The sequence below is a fragment of the Condylostylus longicornis genome, unplaced genomic scaffold (assembly GCF_029603195.1).
Source record: "Condylostylus longicornis isolate FDR11 unplaced genomic scaffold, ASM2960319v2 ptg000077l, whole genome shotgun sequence".
Taxonomy (NCBI): Eukaryota; Metazoa; Arthropoda; class Insecta; order Diptera; family Dolichopodidae; genus Condylostylus; species Condylostylus longicornis.
The window spans coordinates 826,538-843,516 of record NW_026578045.1 but is presented as its reverse complement, the minus strand read 5'-3'; the positions used below and the strand labels follow the sequence as shown (position 1 = coordinate 843,516).

The window sequence follows — 16,979 nt, the reverse complement described above, 5'->3', positions numbered from 1 at the left end:
TTTTCTTAAATTTAAAAGAATGGACTAGAAATTTCCCACAGAAACGAAAATAAGGTGCATTATTCTAATTTTTTTACTTACCCAATTACTCTTTCATAAACTTTCTGATCGAATTTTCCGGAAATGTGGGAAAATATTTAAAAAAAATTTAGTTAATATGTTTTGGAAATCAATATTTCAAGTCAATATTTTAAAATTCTGAAGATGAGAAAAGAGAAATAAGAAATTATCGAGAAGTGTAAATGCGGAGAATGAGAGCATTTTAATTTGAGAAAGTTTTGAGGAGTAAATTTTAATTATTAATACAAACTATAGATGACGTTTTGCATATTTAACAATATTGCCGTTTGTTTCGAATGAAAATTTAGTAGAGAGAGAAAATGAATTTTCCAAATGAATCTCATTTTGTCATTATTCCATTGTGAATATAATAGAAATATTTCAATATTTTGATCCTTATTTTAAAATAATCATTTAAACATTGAACTACATATTTTCTTCATATTTAATTTACAAATTATTTAATAAAATTTTAAAAATTATAAAGTAATTTTCAAAATAAAAATCTTTATAATTTTCTGTTATATTTTTTTTTAATAGCCTATTTTTTCTATACTTTGTACTTGTTATATATTTTGATATATTTTTTTTTTTCTCTTTTGAAAGTGGACTTCTTAATGCAATTTATTAAGGACAACAAGGCAAAAGAAGTATAAAAGATTTTTTTTTTTTGTTATACATACATGTATAGCGACTCAAGTATTTTCATTATAAATTATTTTTATAAAAAGACAAACATATGTACACACATCTATTAATGAATACATTGTTTTTTTTGTGTTGTATGTTAAAAGAGAAAATGGTTCAATAAAGAAATAATTATCCCCCGTTGCACTACTTTCTTGCTATATGAGCACACATAGTAAGTTCGTTCCAAATAAATTATTATATGTATATATGTGGGTACATATTTAGGTCATACATGCACATACATACATACAAATATAATATATTTTTAAAGAATATATTATGCGTGTACAAGTACATATTATGTAAGTATGTATAAGCATGCATGAGTAAAGATCAAATGAAAAGTGAATTTATTAAGTTTAACGAGCTTATTTAAGTCTCTTGATCTCTATTAGAATTCATTGTTGTTTCCTGTAAGGCATATATTATTATTAAAAAATATATATGTATATAGATATCTTTTTGTACATGCCCATGTATAAATTTTCCATTTCTTTCGGCTAAGATAATGAAATTCTTTACTCCCTTTTATCACAGTCACTACTCGTATTTGATTTAAAGAGTTTCAAGATTTTTTTTTTAAAGAATTTTTTTATATCCTTTATTATAATATAAGATCCTTGTATATAGCATATCACATTGTTGTATTCTAAAAATGAATAACATAATTTCTATATATATATATATATATATAAATATAAGACACAAAAATAATATTATAGAATAATTGGCTTTTGTTAAATTCATTACTATATACCTATGACATATGTATATAAATTTAATTTTATATTGAACTTGTACATGACCATATATATCTGTATGTGTTTATGGTAAGGAATAATTATACAAGAGTGCGTATATAAAAGGAATGCCGTTCAAAAAACAATGTACGTATAATGTTAAAGAATGTTAAAAAAATGATATTAATGTAAATGAAAGGATATTAGACATTTTATATCGAATCCGGAGAAAAATACTGAATAATACGAAATATTGACCAAAAATTTACAATAATAAGTACCAGGCGATACCTGCTACTATTATCAAATTTTTACTCATTTGTTTTGCAGAGCTACTGTATACAAAAGATTGTAGTCAAGCAAGCGGACCATAAGCAACAATTATTTTTCTCAACAATGAATGGATATCCAATACGAAATGAGATGAATTGATGAATTTCATCATTGAACGCAATATACTTTACGATAATATTCTGATGAGATCATGAATTTCCAAATGCATTAATTTTTATAATATATTGCAGTTTTATATATAGTGAAAATATTAATAAAATTTTGAGCTTATAAATCTTATAATGTAAATATTTTATATCTGATAATGTTACAACTATATATAGGCTACCATATAAATATATGTATGAAATTATATTATTTAATATGTATTGTAAAGAGTTCATTATGTATAAATTTTATTTATTAGAATTTTTTTTCAATATATTAGGTTTAGAACTATATTTATGGCTACTGTCTGTGTAGTAAATAAAGCTATAACTGCTATGGTAAATTTTTGTAATATAGTTAGTTTGAAATTTTGAGAAATTTTGTGTACATACATACATACATATATTTAAATAAAATAGCTTGAGGACGTACAAATAACATTATTTAAAAATTTAAGGAATTGTTGAAGGCATCATAATTTATTTTTATTATATGTGATATTTAAAATACAGTATAGGGCAAAGTCAGTGAAAGTATAAAGGAAAATGGAATTGAGGTTAGTTTTGAAAAAATTTGCTAATACAAAAAAAAATTTTTTTAATGAAAATGATAATGAAAATGAAATTTGCATTGATAACATACTTCTTCAATATTACTTGAAAAAACTGCTATCTCACATTATTGGTTATTCAAAATAGAATTTAGAATCATGCGATAGACAAGATGAGAAAAACCCGATCTCTGAAAATTTGCTCAAATATTTCAAATTTGTTTTGGAAAAAAGCATAATTTCAACTGCATTTACGTTGTAATTTTATATCAGTTTGCTCTATCAGATTTGAGCATTTTACAGAATAACCCAATGAACTTTTTTATGAATTTCAATCACATATTTTAGTTTGCGAATATTTAAGTTAATGACAAATATGTAGTTTTTATCGCTCGTTAAACTTAATGATTTGCGTCATGCACTCGAGAGGGAGGTAAAAATCTACAATCTACGCAAATCTCAATAATCAATCCATAAACTAGGTTTGTTAAACAACTCAAATTTCTACCCCCCATGTTTCGCTAAAATTTTATTATGTTTTACATTCTATATGAATTGAAAAAGTTTTCAAATTAGTATCGAGATTCTGAGATACAGATCATATCACTATTAATCGAGATTTTTCTTTTTATTCTCTCCTGCATGAATCCCATACTGCTTACACACATACATATATGGAATTTTAGGACATGTAATTTTTAAGATGTGTATAATGTAGGCATTAAGTTAAAGGATAATTTTATATACTTATATTAATAGATAGAAGATATAACAAAATTTTATTTTGATCCTTGTGATGAATTTTGGTCACAAATACTCGTATTATATTAAAGATTTTTGATTGAAAGCTTGTATGATATTGGTATTTTAATATTACTGTATATAGTGTTCTGTAATATTTTCGGTATATATGTGATTAGATTATTGGGATAAACATATATACAATGCTTATAATAATATATTTTTTCCTTAATATATAGGACTTTTCTTATTTTATACCTATATTAAATTTATTTACTAATATTTTTTTATTGAATTTAAATTAATCTTTAATGAAAAAATATTTTTGATATACTCGTATTATTAAAATTAATCAATATTGTAATTTATTATGATAGTTTCTTATTTGTTCATAGGCACATTATTATGTTCTTTTTATGAAAATTAAATAAGAATAATAATTTGTAAATAATTTGTTTCATATATATGTTTGTATACATATAAAAATTTTTTCATTTATAATTATTAATATAGGGTGATGAAAGGTTTGAGAAATTTTTGGGTAAAGATTTGAAAGAAAAAATAAAATTAAAGCAGTTGTGCTTGTTTTGTGTTATAAGGCATAAATTTGCTTCGATAATGCGATATTTTTGGTCTCAACCATATTTCCCTAAAAGATCTTCAGAAAACAACATAAAGAATTGTATTCATATTGCGGATTATAGGACAAATGAAGTTCTATTGAGTTTTTATCCGAAAAATCACAAAATGTTTGAGAAATATTGTTCAACGATTTTCTCAGAAATTAATCATGTAAGGCATGAAAAAATCAGAAAATATGGAGGATATTTGTTAATAGGAATGATAGTAGGATCTTATTTAAACCAGATAATGTGAAATTTTCTACTTTTTTCTCACTCTAATTCCAGTTGACGAAATTACTTTACTCGAAATATGAAATTGAAACATATCTACTCGATATATGGAATATTACAGGGATGTAACACATTTTTTCCTTTAAAAAAATAATTAGATGCAAAACTAAAATTGTAATTAACAAGATGCAATGTTCATTACACGAATCTATTCATCTGAACTTCAAGATAATACCAAATATGCAGTAAAAATCTTATTAATTACATGTATATGAATTAAAAATCGGAAATAGAAATTTTATTCACAATTTCCTCTCACATTCATCAGTCCACTTTAAATCACTTTATGTCACTCTGTATTTTCTATTTGTTTCCAAATTGAAAATGAAATAATTATTATTGAATTTCGGAATATTCTTTATTATAATTAATATTATTATTTTAGTAGTATTGCCATTTAAATGTCTATATTAATAAGAAAATTTTATTATAAATCAAAATTATTATTAATATTATTTAGGATATTATACGAGCTATGTAATAATGGAAATATTTTGGTATGAAAATAATATTTATAATTTATAAATATATTTTAATTTACTTTGATATTTTCTTTCTTAAATATTTCCTCAAAAATTTCAAAATATACTTATTATTTCGGCATAATTAAATAAAAATTTTTTGATATAATTTAATTGATACTTTCCAAATTAATCAACTTCAAATACAAATATTCTTAATTCATAAATTATTTTTTTTCATAATTTTCAATTAATTATGATTTTCTATTTTTAGATAGAAATTATTTGAATTTTTTTTAAATCCAAAAATTTTAATTACTTTAAAATAATTTTACAGTATAATTGAAATTGCTTTTGAATATCGAAATTGAATGCGTATAATATTTGGTTAAATTTTTATATTAAAGTAATTATTAAAATTCATAGTTAATAATGATTGAAAATTAAGTTAATGATTATTTCAAATAATTAATGAAGAATGAATTTTTAATGTGAATTGGATTAATTGTGTGTAATTTAAAATGAATATTATTCATAAATGGTTATTTTCAATTGATATGAAACTAAGGTAATAAAAATCATATTAATTTAAATTATGAATTAAATATAATTAATAAAGAATACAAATACATTGTATTAAAATCATTTGAAATCATAGGAAGCTGTAGTAAATAAAGTAACTCACATTATATATGTTGAATTTTGGATATTGCAGAGAATGAATTTTATTTGATTTCGTATGAGTTTTGCTCTTTACACAATATTTAGCATTTTTGCTCTTTACTCAATATTTGCTTTTTAGCCAATTTTCAACAAAAATAAGAAAATTAGTGAAAACTTGTGTATTGCTCTTTAATACGACGTATTAATCTGCAATTGTTCGACTCTGGACGGGGTTAAACTGGTCACGTAAGGCAGAACAAGTGTGGCGGGGTTGGATGAGATACCAATGATTAGCATCGGAGATTCAGATAGATTCCTGAAGAGAACCGGATGACTTACATCTTACATGCATTTGAAATCGTATATTTGATTATGGCCTGTTGATCACGGGGGGTTTTTTTTTTCCTTTTTCACTCCTAGGTCGATTATAGGGCTATTGCATGACATCATAGATAGTCATGACCCAGTTACATTGCGCCATAAAGTTTATCACGGGGTTTTTTTTTTTTTTTTTCCTTTGTTCACTCCTAGAAGGAGCATAGGGGCTAGTGCATGATTTCTCATGCACTAGTTTCATAGCGTCATAGAGTTTAACTAGGTAGTTGACTAGCCTGCCGTAAATCACGGGGTAGGGGTAGCAAAACATCAAATTTATGCTAATTGGTGTTCGCTGGACCTTTTGCTACGGTCACGTCCACCAATCAATAATAGTTAATATAGTAGAAAAAACGCGTATAAAGTGGAAAATCATTCAAAACAAGAGTACAATTTTACTCTATGAAGGTTATTTTAATTTAAATATAATTTTCGTTCGAAATTTTGCTTATTCCTTTTTCTACTCCTTTTTACTCTTTTTTACCCACTTTTACTCTTTTTTACTCTCATTGACTTTTCTTTACACATTATCTTTTGTGCTTTAAAAAAATTTTTTTTTTGAGTCCCATTTTTAAATGCTATATGGAAATTCAAAAAAATATTGCATACTTTTAGGGAGCGATTTCTTTATATTTGAGATAATTTTAATTTTTTTGGATTTAATTGAAAATTTTTAGAAATTAATTAAAAGGTACAATGAAAAACAGTATGGTGATTAAGAGTAATATAAGAAAACTATACAAAATATTTAATTTCTTCTTTAAATCCTCTTTGAATTTTCGATATGCGATTAAAAATTCACAATAATTTACATATACAACTTAAAGGATATTATAAGGTTTATAGAAAAAATTTCATTACGTTTCTGAATATTATTATAAATTTCTAAGAAATTTAATTTATTTTATTAATTATTTTCTTTTAAAATTCTGAAAATTATAAATATTTACTAAAATTATTATCGTTTTATTTATTTTAAGAATTTCATTAATTTGTATTCGAAATTTATTTGCCAAAGGAGATTATGAAAAATATTTGGCTTAAAATTATTAATTTTTTTTTTAAAGAATTTACAAATATTTAATTTAAATTATATTCAAATAAAAAATTAATAGATTTTATTAATAAAATACTTCGTAAATTAATAATTATAAAATAATTTTAAAAATAGCATCAAATTGAATAGCATTAAATTTGAATCCTTTATATTGGATTAAGTGAATTTAAATTAATTTTAAGTGTAAAGATTTATGATACACCCTGGATAATTCCTTACATTGGGAAAATAGGTGCTATATTGGAATTTATCAGAATTTATCATAAATTAGAAATAATCTTATACAATTGTAGGGTCAATTTGAATTCTATAGTCTCTTTAAACCGCTCATCATCAATTGCATAAATTTATTTAAAGGTCATAAAACTAAAATTAGAAATATAATTTTTCTTCATTATACTAACGTACTTAAAATTCTATGTCCTTCTGAATAATTAAAAGAGTGTCACATATTTCTTAATATCACCAGAATACTTGAATTATCGGAAAACCTTTTCACTTTATTTTAAATATTTAAAATTCGGTTAATTTATAACAAATGTTACCCAGTTTTTTTTTTATATTTTCCTAAACTTTTTCAATTTAAAAATTATTATTTTTATTATTTATTTTACTGTTTCTTTTTTTACCGACCGTTTTGCATACAATAAGGGAGGTTATGTGATAGCACCAAATTTCGGATGTCGAGTGGGAACGTAATTTTCCATAGAAGGGAAGCGTAAATTAAACTATTTTTAGAAAGATGTCGGTGTGTCTATTTTTCTTCCTCCCTGTCTATTTGTCGGCCTATGTGTGAACGCCTGCATTTCACATTTTTTACCATATCTACGGAACTAATTGATGAAAATACTTGAAAATTAATATTTCAGTTCTGTTCGTTATCGAAACTCACAGCGGAATTCTTTACCGAATTCGGATAGCACAAATCGAAAATCTACTAAGAACCAAATTTACTAGGTGCTTCTCCTTATAGTCAGGTACTCTGGGTAGATATTTACATTTTGCTACGTATGTTAATTAAAATTTTACTAAATTCCTTAAAATTATTAAGAAGTGCTCAAAATGCATTTTCATAAACTTCTGTAACATGTTCTCTAAACTAGACAGTACACATTGCGGTCGATTATGTGTTGACCATATTCGATTTTTTTTTATTTTAATTTTTATGAAAATATTGTAATAAAAATTTAAGACAATTTTTCATTTTAATTTTCCATTTATTTTTTTTTTTAAACAAAAAACATTCGTTCACATATTACAAAACGAATTATAGAATAAAAAATATTTAGATTCTCGTTCAACAATATAAGATTACAATAATAAGGGGATGAGAAGGTCATCATCGCAGGAAATATAAATTTTATTTAAAAATAATTTCCGAAACAAGTCAAGCAAGGGACGTTATTGTTCTTGAATTATTAATGAATTCTTCTTAAAAAGCAAAATAAAACACGAAAAAAAATATTTTATAATTTCAATTAATTAATTTTTTTTTTTTTTTATATTTAAATACATTTGTGTGGCAACCAGGGAAAACTGTGTAAGTCAAAATTAATATTTCTGAGAAAATTACGAGTAAATAATTTGAAGGGAAAAAATTTTATTTGAACTCCTAGAATTTAAATTAAAATTTTTATTCAAGAATTTGAAATTCGCATGATTTTGAAAATTTTTTTGTGATTTCGCATTAAATCATAGATGTCGCTATGGGCCAGTAATTTGAAGTTGTTGTTAATTTATATTATTTAGGAATTGTGTTTACATTTACAACACAAGATAAATTGCCATTACTTTTTAATTTCTTACAGGTGAATTTTTTTTAAAACTTATTTTAACACTAAATTATTTTAATAAGGGTATTTTGCCTGATTCTAGTTTGGAAAAGTTCTTGTAATCACAAGAATATCAAGTAATAATTACATTCACAGAGAATTCTGAACGCTTTTTCAAATATTATGAAGAAAAATTAAATTTTGCCGTCCCAACTACATTCAACATCATAATAACAAATAATTTTTATTATTTGTTGTAAGACTTTATAAATGAATTGAATTGTATATTAAATTATGTACATGTAATTATAATTTTCCTTAAATTATACTTGATAAAATCAAATTTTATTTTTAATTTTAAAAAATATTCTTTTTTAAATATTGTTATTTTATCAATTTTGTAAATAAATTTAATTTAAGACAATATCAATGGTGGAAAATTAAGGAAAATAATTCGTATTCTTCTGAATAATTTACATTTTCTTATACAGAGTGTTTAATGGCAAACCTCTACCATTTATTTGAATATTACGATAAAAATATGAGCTTGATAAAATTCAATTAAATTTTTATGTCTAGTAACAAGAACTATCAATAATTTTTAAAGCCTTAAGAACATTTATGAAAATATCCAGCTTTGTATCATAGTCCGAAATTTTTCAATTAATTTTGACAATATTATAGAATAATTCACTGACATAAAGTAAATGTAATTTATAGAATAATTTTTGTTGTCAAAATTTTGAGAACTAACAATTCAGTCCTTTGAGGCAATCGAAATATTTATCTTCCTTTTGCTCAAGTGATTGGAATTTTTATCATTTCCTGTATATTTCAAAACCCCCAAACTTCCCCATTCCCAATGCGTTTTTTTTTTAAAAACATCCTGTCAGTTGCTTTTTAAATACGATATACATATATTATGCGGGAAAAAAATATCCTTAATAAAACGTGCCAAAAAATTTATTGTCAAAATAAAAAAAAAATGGAGGAAATAAGAAGAAAATTAAAAAAAAAAATATTATAAAACTTTTCGCATTTCAAATGTTTTCAAATAAATTAAAAAAAAAATATGCGATGATATCTATGTGTACATGTATCTAAATGTGTGAGTGTGTGTATATTTTCGTTTATTATAATAATATGGGAAAAATTTCAAAAATGAATACTGTAGGGGGTAGCAGTGAGCTAATAAAATTAAACGGGAAAGAAATATAACGAAGAAAAAAATTCCCAAAACAAAAATTATTAATGTTCAAACATTAAAAATTCAAAAATACAAAAAAAAATAAGAAAAACAAAAAAAATGTACCAAAATATACTGAAGGGAACTCAAAACTTCTGGGGCCCTTTTTACAAAACAAATTTAAAGTAAATCAAAAAAAAACAAAAATTAAAATGACTAAAAATTTTTAAAAGTATGTCAAAGTGCAATAAAATCAAAGTAATGATTAATGGTAGTTGTAAAAATTTTTTTTTTTCAAAATATTTTATATAACGTAATTTTGTGTATAGTGCAGAATAAAAATTAGTAAAATAATTTTCATAAATAATTTAATAAAATTTGAACGAATCTAGAAATATACAATAATTGTTATGCAAGTATTTTGTTATTAAAAATTATTCATAACAGTATTCTCAGCAGTTATCGTAATTTATACTTTACTATTGCGATATACAACACATTGTCAACTTATGACAGTCCCTATTTTCATGTAAACTTTAAAAATTATGGTAAAATAAAGAGAATTATGAGAGGACGAAATTGAGAGTAAAATATTTCGATGTAAACAGAGTAAAACGTTGAGAATTTGCGTTAACGTAACTTTCTTGTCTTCGAAAGCTATCAAAAGAAACTGAAAGAGTTTGAATTATTTTCCGGTATCAAATAATGTAACTGTTATTATCCTCTATTGCTTCCGTCGTTTTTAAATTTTGTATAGTAACAAATTAACCAATTTAACACAAATATAGATTTGAGCTCACAAAATTTAAATAGAACTTGGGATCACTAAACTATGATTTTCTGAATTTTGACAAATTTATAATAAATTAAGTATACTATTATTTTTGATTCAAAGAAAAGTTATTTATAAAAAATGGAGGTTTTTCTATCTATAATATTCAAATCATACTCTTTATTCAAATAGCAACAGCGCTCCTCTGAAGACAATATTCTAATGGAGGGATATGGACAAAATAGCAATCATTAATTCGAGAAAGAATTTTTCACGTTACAATTTCAAAATATTTTATTAATTTTTTTTCCCAAAATCTTCATAACCAGAAATTACTAAATATTTGTGTTATTCTTCAATTTATAAGAATGACAATAGTGTTATAGCTAATTTTAAAATTTTTGGAAGAATTCTAAAGAAAACAAAAAAATTTGATTATCGAAGAAAGTAAAATATACTGAGAAAATTTTCAAATTGGAAAAAAAATGTGAGCAATACAGGAGACTAAAGAAGAAAAGCGAATACTAGAAAAATAAAAAAAAAAAATTCTACAAGAATCAATCAATGAACATCGTTTTTTTCCGCAAAGTTGTTGCAAAAAAAAAAAAGGAGAGAGAAAGAATTGAAAATATTTGGTACTCATTGCTGTTGCTATTTGCTGCTCTTCTCTTTTTTTCTACTATTTTTTCTTCGTCTTTTTCAGTAATGCAATAATTTTTTTTTTTTAGAAATTTTTTTCAAATAAAATTCAATCAAAAACTTATGAAAATCAAAACTTTCTTTTTCTTTCAATTTTTGATTTTATTTTTAATTTCTGAGTTTCTTCCATCCCCCTCCCCTTTTTTATAGAGAAAATATTTCCATTTCACAATTTCTTTTTATAGCTATAGTGTTGTCCTTTTTTTCATCTTTTCTTTTTTTAATATTTAAATGAAGACGAATATTTTTTGTCTTTTCTTCTTACTGTTACTACTCTTGTGATAATGCTACTATTATAATAGTGAACAACTATTGCATTCTGCCGACAATCGAATAGAATAATTTACAAGAGTAATATAAGTATGTACACTGTAAAAAAATTTATGTTAAAAATTACAATAAAACATTTAAGAATATAAAATTAATTCATCAATTGTTTTGTAAATAGCCTTGTTTGACCGAACCGAAGTTCTAGTAAAAAATTAAATGTTCCAAAATTCAGAAATTTTCAGAAATTCAATTTAATTCAATGAGCACATGCGTTTGTTTTAATACACTCAAAAAAAAAAAAAATTCCAAACAAATTGCTTTATCATTCCAATATAGACTGCCAAATTTAATGTTTTCCATTCGTAATAAAAAAAAAATAATTTAGACCCATTTATATGGGTTTTAAATGATTTATTACACTTATTTTAAGATAGTGTTAATTGAGAGAGAGAGAGAGAAAGTAAAATAAAAGCGGTCATGCAATCAAAGAACAAAAAAAAATGCTTAAAAATTGTAATTTGACTTATGTTTTTTCTATTTTAAAAATAGAATAATTAGAAAACTATAGGAAATTTGTATAGAGGACACAAAAAAATAGCAACAGAAAAAAAAAAAACAATTTCTTAATGGAAAATTCTTATCGCAAATAAAAACCACCGCCAAAAGAAAACAGCATTAAAGTAGAGGAGAACACGAAAATTTATCATAAAAAAATCCTCTAGAAAAAAAAAAGAGTAAAAATATTTTTTTTTTTTTGTGGCTTGTGTTCATTTGAATTTCATTACGATTTGTTCACTTTTTGAATTTCCGATTCATTTTTTTTAAGTTGTAGTTTTTATTTTTTGTTGTTGTTATTTATAGTTCTCAGTTTATTCATTTTTTATGATCATTCAAATTATTTTTTATAGTTGTGTTTATTTGTTTTTTCCCTTTTTTTAGGGGGAGCAGAAATATTTGCCTTAAATAGAACAAGACATTAAAATAACACTTTTAACATCAGTTCGAATGGTGAATGGAGGAGGGAAATGATGAATGGTGAATGGAGGAGGAATGAATGGTGAATGGAGGAGGGAAAGGTGAATGAAAGAGAAGAGAAGGAGAGGGAGTGGAAGTTGGAGCGGAGAACGAGGAGGTATCAGTTCAAATGAAGAAAAGTTGAGGAAGAAATGAAAAAAAAGAGGAGGAGGAGGAGAAAGAAGAAGAACTAAATAAGAAATTCAACTTACGGTAATATGGGTATTTGAATTTTAAATTGTACAGGAATTAAGGATGTATTTTAAGGTATTGCAAATAGAATATTTTTTTCATTAATATTAATTTGCATATTTTCAGGTGCAAAGAATTGTAGTCCTTATAATGTTTGGCATGGCATTAAATTACTTAATATTTATTAAATATATATGAGTTCAATCAAAGTTTAAGATTTAAATATCACAATAAATTTTTATAAATTGTGTGGAGTCACTTAATTTGATTCTAGTCAATTAAATTAAGGGCTCGCTTTATTTTTTAATTTTAAATCATAGCGTTTTAATCAACTTTCGAATGAATTAATTTCTTCACATTTTGAACATATTGAGCAAATATCCTATGGTAAGGATTCACAAAAATATTCTTTGTTGCTCAACGTCAATTTAAAACTTTTTGTTTTTAAAATAAAAAAAAAAAATTCAACTTGTAAAGGTAACAGTAATAATATCTATTGACTTTTAGATGCAACTTAAATTTATTACTGTATTAGAGAGGGCGGTACACACCCAGAAAAACTTGTTTATTTTAGGAATAATTTAAGTAGAACTTGTGATGATGACTTTTCTTTTTTTTTTTTTGAAAAGTAAAGAAAACAAATATTTTTTTACCTTTTGAAATTTTGAATTTTTATTGCTCTTTTTGCTACTGTTCTTTTTCGGTTTTACTTTTGACTACAGGAGCGTTTTAAATTTTTAATGAGCTGAAAATTTACCACTTTTTCTTGAGCAAAATAACAACTAAGAATTTTTAAATAGAAGAAATTTTTTTTTGAAAATTTTATAGTGAAAATGTAATGTTTTCCATTTTGATGCTTTTTTGTCTTGAATTAATGGAAAAATTGTGGAGTTGTAAAAGTATTATTAAAGGAAATTATTATAATTATGTAAAAATTATTATTAAATGATGTTTTAACCCTCTTACCCTACTATTTAAATTTTTCATAAGAAGTTCTAATTATAATGATTTTGCATATACCAAATTTGTTCCAATTGATGATCACAGTTCATTTAATTTAGAAAAATTTCCAAAAGGACTTAATTTATTAAGAAATTTTTAAATAGAAAATTTTGTACTTAAATTAGGTTGTTAATTTAATTTAGGTCGTTAGATAATAGAAAATTAGGTTGTTTAGTCATTTTATTGCCTTTTTACTAGTGTTATAGCCTAATGATCTTTTATAATAATTTTATATTAATCAACCGTTTATAATTCATATGTAAAACAGTTTTAGTTCTGTCTTCATACTCAAAACTCAGAAGTTTATTAACTTTTATGTGTTATTCAAATATTAGTTCGATAAAATATGTCAACAATATTGCGACGCCAAGTTTTGAATTTTAGTCACGACTGCGGTAATTGAAAATTCTTGAAATTTTCATTTCAATTCTGCAATTCTAATTAGGAATTTAAATTATAAGGAAATTTTACTTTTTAAGGAACTCCAGGAAAAGTAATATTTAACTGAAGATAGAACAATTCCATCGTTGATAATAACACAACATTTGGAATGGAATTGCTGCACTCAATGTGATATTCTGGGAGGGAGCCTTTAAAAATTTTTGTTTTTCGTATAACAACTTGTATATGTGCTTGTGAGGGACATTTAAGTAGTATAATTTTTCAAATATGATTGTAATAATCTGCATTTTAAACAAAAATTCATTATTGACCTACTAAAAGTTTTTTTAACTAAATTTTTGCATGCTTTGTAAAACAACATCTAGGTGTGAACAACATGTTGAATGACCTTATATATTTAATCTAGAACTATTATTATAGAATTTTAAACCTCTTGAATTACAAATTTGCGGATATTTTTAAATGAATCCCCTTATTTGCTAAATTAGGAACGAGAATTAAATACAAATACCCTTTATTTAATAATTTAACAAAAAATTTAATTTTATAAATATAGTTATTCAATATTAAAAGAAAATAGTAAAAAACTTCACAATGTCTTACTAATACTGACATATCTAAGATGCATAATCTTTTGTTTAATCTTTTTCACCTTAATATTTTCTATATATGTACGTGCTAGACTAACATGGATGGCATGAATAATATTTTTATTTTTATATTTTAATATGAATGTCAAAAATTACAAAAGTCCGGAAATTTATGCTTACGTGCCTATCCCATAAATCCGGATATAAATGAATCAAAAGTCATTTACGAGCAAAACTAAAAAAAAAAAGAAACTAAAAACCTTTTAACAGAACAAAACCTCAAGAAACGAAATGTTCAAAAATATACGCGCTAGCGTAAAAAAAAAACGCAAAAAAATTCAACTGAAGGTTTTTTTTTCTCATATCGTGTAAAATTATTTTTAAGATTTTCATTTTATATTGTATGGGAAATGTTTGTAAAACATGCGAATTCTTGTACGTGTTAAAAGGATAACATCAAAAAAGAAAGCAAAAAAAAAAAAAATGGAAAAGAAAATTGAAGAAAATTCCGATTGTTTTTCTATGTATAAGGGAAAATTCTCTACCATATTAAAAACAAAGGACAAGCCTTAATTTCTTTATTCATAAATTTTATTGCCGTTTGTTTTTTTGGCGTTTCTAAAATTATGAATTTTTAAGTAAAAATTAGTAATTTTATGCAAATTCTAAAAGTATATGAAAAATTTTTTTAATGCAAATCTTACATGACACATTACGTAATTATGATTTTAAGGGTGGGCGCTACCTTCTTGTTTTACATCATGCTTTAAGAAGGAATGTAAATTAAATTTTTTATATGGTTTAATTATGAAAAAAATTTAATAGAGAGATTTTAAAAATTTGAGATGATTAAAAAAACAAAATGATGGTGTAATAAAGAAAAAATAAATAAATTTTTTTCATATTATGAAATTTAAATTGGTAAAGGATTCTCGTGTGAATATCTAAGAAAAATATTTGTTCATATATGTAAATTCGAATTTATGCAATGTCATCATAATTACAACCATATTACAGTCAAATTTCTATAATCAGAACTATTTAGAATGTCAGAAATCAGTTTTGAAATCAAGAAATATTACAGAAATAAACGCAATCTTAATATTTTTGAATGTTATGTTAAAATGAATGAATCTTCAAAGAGAAGTTCATGAATATTTAAGGAGTTCTGAATAATGAATTCTTAGTTGGAAATTGGATTGTATAGTTCAAATAAAAAAAAACTGCTAAGTCATATACCCTTTACAAATTTATTAATGAGCCTTGTAGCAAATTGCCAGTAAATTCCATGCGTTCATCCAAGCCATGTACCCTTTACAGTAAATTCCATGCGTTCCCTAAAAGTATGCAATTTTTTCCAATAATATAGTTATTTGTGTAAATTTTTCTTATAACAATCTACTGAATTGCTATCGTAGTCAATTCATTTCGCCGTAATATATGCAATTTTTTGAAATTGTAGCTATTGCATTTATGAAAAAAATAATTTTATTTTTTGAAAAGAATAATAAAAATAAATGATTTAATTTATAATATCCTGCCATTTTCTATTTTATTATTGAAATTTTATTCAAAAAAATATTAATTTGAAAAATATTTATATTTGAAAAATTTGTCCTCACATTTTATGCATACATACCATTCACTAGATTTATTTACAAAATTACATTATTTGGGTCTTATGTACATATCCCATTTAAAAAACAAAAAAAAAGAATATATAAACAAAAAACAATGACATTTACATCAATTTGTTATAAACTAGTAACAAAATAAAAATATTATATAGATAAATATTTCAATTTGTTAAAATAAATATAAATTTAAAAAAAAAAAATGAAAAAATAAATCAAAATGTTTACTATAAAAATGAAAAGCAAAAAATTTGCTACTTTACAAAATTTTGAAGCAAGCAAAATTTTGTTTCTGTCAACTTTATTATAACATGCTCAACTATAAATATAAGATTTACACCCAACCCTATAACAGTCAGAAATTAAAATATATAATGAATTTTAAATTAAAATATAGAATCGAGGTTTCGGAATTTCGCATCTGGAGTCAAGGCGTTTAAAGTGCAATATTGGAATAGATCAGTTGGGTTTTGAGGTAGTTTCTTAATTAGTGAGTCAACGAAGGGGTGTTGAAGTAGAATTCCCGCCATCTCGCAGAAAATCATCGAAGTCAATACATTTCAATTATAAATTTCAGCATCTTTGCCAAGAAGCCACTCCAGTTTAGGGTAATTGTCGAAATTTTGGATTCGGACACAGTTTAATAAACGGAGTGAAAAATTCAAGGATTATAAATTTTTTAAAAAATATTACTCATATATACCGGAGTCTGGGCAGAATTTTAACGTTTGTACGAGTATAAATGTGCCAAATG

General features: G+C 23.9%; 1 protein-coding gene across 1 annotated transcript in view; it reads right to left on the bottom strand.

The window, feature by feature from the left end:
• Positions 1-16,979, bottom strand: part of LOC129612831 (bifunctional heparan sulfate N-deacetylase/N-sulfotransferase) — a 115,110-nt gene that overhangs the window by 61,270 nt on the left and 36,861 nt on the right. The gene's annotated exons all lie outside the window — the stretch shown is intronic.